The following is a 3,309-nucleotide window of genomic DNA, read 5'->3' on the forward strand; positions in this document are numbered from 1 at the left end:
AACAAAACAAAACAAAACAAAACAAAACAAAACACAAAACAAAACAAAACAAAAAAACAAGGGTGGCAATCCTAGTCTCTGATAAAACAAACTTTAAACCAATGAAGATCAAAAGAGAACAAGAAAGGCATTACATAATGGTAACAGGATCAATGCAAGAAGAAAAGTTAACTATCCCAAAAAATCTGCATCCAATACAGGAGCACCCAGATTCATAAAGCAAGATCGGAACAACCTAATAAGAGGCTTGGACTCCCACACAGAAATAGTTGGAGACTTTAACACCCCACTGTCAATATTAGACAGATCAATGAGAGAAAAATTCTAGAAGGTTATTTAAAACTTGAATGCAAATCAAGACCAAGCAGACATAATAGACATTATGGAACTTTCCACCCCAAATCAACAGCATATACATTCTTCTCAGCACCACATCACACTTACTTTAAAACTGTCCACATAATTGAAAGAAAATCACTCCTCAGAAAATGCAAAAGAATGGAAATCATAACAAAGAGTTTTTCAGACCACAGTGCAATCAAATTAGAACTCAATATTAAGAAACTAACTCATAACCACAAAAACTTCAAGGAAACTGAACAACTGACTCCTGAATATCGACTGGATAAACAGTGAAATAAAGGCAGAAATAAAGATGTTCTTTGAAACCAATGAGGATGAAGACACAACATACAAGAATATCTGGGAAACATTTAAAGCAGTGTCTAGAGGGAAATTTATAGCAATATATGCCGATATGAAAAGTGAGGAAAGATCTAAAATTGATATCCTATGTTCAAAATTGAAAGAACTAGAGGAGCAAGATTAAAAAACAAAAAACAAAACAAAACAAAACAAGACAAAACAAAACAAAAAAACAATAATTTAAAAGCTAGGAGAAAAGCAATAACTAAGATCAGAGCAGAAATGAAAGAGATAGAGACATAAAACTCCTTCGAAAATCAATAAATCCAGGAGCTTGCTTTTTGAGAATATCAACAAAATAGACCGCCAGCCAGACTAGTAAAAAAAAAAAAAAAAAAAAAAGAGAAAAGAATTGAATAGTTGCCGTTGATTCTTGAGAAATACAAACTATTATCAGAGATTATTACAAACAACTCTAGACATATGAACTAGTAATAGCCTGGAAGAAATCAATAAATTCCTAGACACTTACATCCTTCCAAGACTAAACCAGGAAAAAAAAGTTGAATCCCTGAATAGACCAATAACAAGGTCTGAAGTTGGGGCAACATTTAATAGCCTACTAATAAAAAAAAGTCCAGGTCTAGACAGGTTTACACATAAATTCTGCCAGAAGTACAAAGAGGAGGTGGTATCATTCTGTCTGAAACTATTCAAAATCATACAAAGACAGGCAATCCTCTCTATCTCATTTTTATGAGACCAGCATCATCCCAATACAAAATCCCAGCAGAGACACAAATAAAAAGAAAACTGCAGGCAAATATCCATGATTAACATTTATACAAACATCTTGAATAAAATACTGGCAAATTGAATGCAACAGCACATCAGAAAGCTTATCCAAAACAATCAAGTAGGTTTTTCACAGGCATACAAGGATGGTATAACAAACACAAATCTATAGAAGTAATCCCTAAACAGAACCAAAGACAAAAACTGCATGATTATGTCAATAAATGCAGAGAAGGCTATCCACAAAACTCAAAATCATTTATGCTAAAAACTCTCAGTAAACTAGGTATTGATGGAATGTATCTCAAAATAATAAAAGCTATTTACAACAAACCCAAGCCAATATCAAACTGCATGGGCAAAAACTCAAAGCTTTCCCTTTGAAATCTGGCACTAGACAAGAGTCCTGTTCAATATAGCATCGGAAGTTCTAGTCAGAACAAATAGGCAAGAAAAAGAAATAAAGCATATTCAATTAGGAAAGGAGGAAGTCAAATTGTATGTATTTGCAGATAACATGGTATATTTATAAGACCCCATTGTCTCTGCACCAAATCTCCTTAAACTGATAAGCAACTTCAGCAAAGTCTCAGGATACAAAATGAATGTGCAGAAATCACAAGCATTCCTATACAGTTATAACAAACAACCAAATCATGAGTAAACTCTCATTCAGAATTGCTACAAAGAGAATAAAATACCCTGGAATACAACTAACAAAGGATGTGAAGGACCTCTCCGAGCAGAACTACAAATCACTGCTCAAGAAAATAAGAGAAGACAAAAACAGATGAAAAAAAAAATTCCATGCTCATAAATAGGAAGAATCAATATTGTGAAAATGGCCATGCTGCCCAAAGTAATTATAGATTGAATGCTAATCCCCAACAAATTACCATTGACCTTCTTCACAGAATTAATTAAAAAAAAAAAAGAAAAACCCAAAACGTTAAATGTCATTATGAACTCAAAAGAGAGCTCAAAGAGCCAAGACAATCTTAAGCAAAAAGAATAAAGATGGAGGCATCATGCTACCTGACTTCAAGCTATACTGCAAGGCTAAAGTAATCAAAACAGCATGGTACTTGTACCAAAACAGAGACATAGACCACTGCAAAGTAACAGAGGCATCAGGAGCAACATCACACATCTACAACCATCTATCTTTAACAAACCTAATAAAAACAAACAACAGGAAAAAGGTTCTCTGTTCAATAAATGGTGTTGGGAAAATTGGCTAGCCTTGTGCAGAAAGCTGAAAGTGGACCCCTCCTCACATTTTACAATAAAATTAACTCCAGATGGATTAAATATTTAAGGATAAGACCTAACACCATAAAAACCCTAGAATAAAACCTGAGCAAAACAATTCAGGACATAGGCATAGACAATGACTTAATAACTAACACAGCAAAACAATGAAAACAAAGTCAAAATAAGCAAATGGAATCCAATTAAGAGTTTCTGCACAGCAAAAGAAAAAAAATCATCAGACTGAAATAGCAATAAAGAGAATATGAAAAAAGTTTTGCAAGCTACACATCGGAAAAGGGCTAATATACAGAGTCTACAAAGAACTAAAGCAGATTCACAAGAAACAAACAAACAAACAAAAGCAAAACTATTCAAAATTGAATGAAAGATATGAACAGACATTTTTCAAAATAAGATATTTATGTGGCCAAGAAACACATAAAATAATGCTAGTCATCACTGGTCATTAGAGAAAGGCAAACCAAAATCACATGCCAGTTAGCATGGTGATCATTAAAAATCTGGAGACAGTAGATGCTGGAGAGAATATGGAGAAATAGGAACACTTATACACACATGGAAGACAGATAGAGAGAGACAGACAGAGAGAGAGAG

Source organism: Saimiri boliviensis, chromosome Y, assembly GCF_048565385.1.
Source record: "Saimiri boliviensis isolate mSaiBol1 chromosome Y, mSaiBol1.pri, whole genome shotgun sequence".
Taxonomy (NCBI): Eukaryota; Metazoa; Chordata; class Mammalia; order Primates; family Cebidae; genus Saimiri; species Saimiri boliviensis.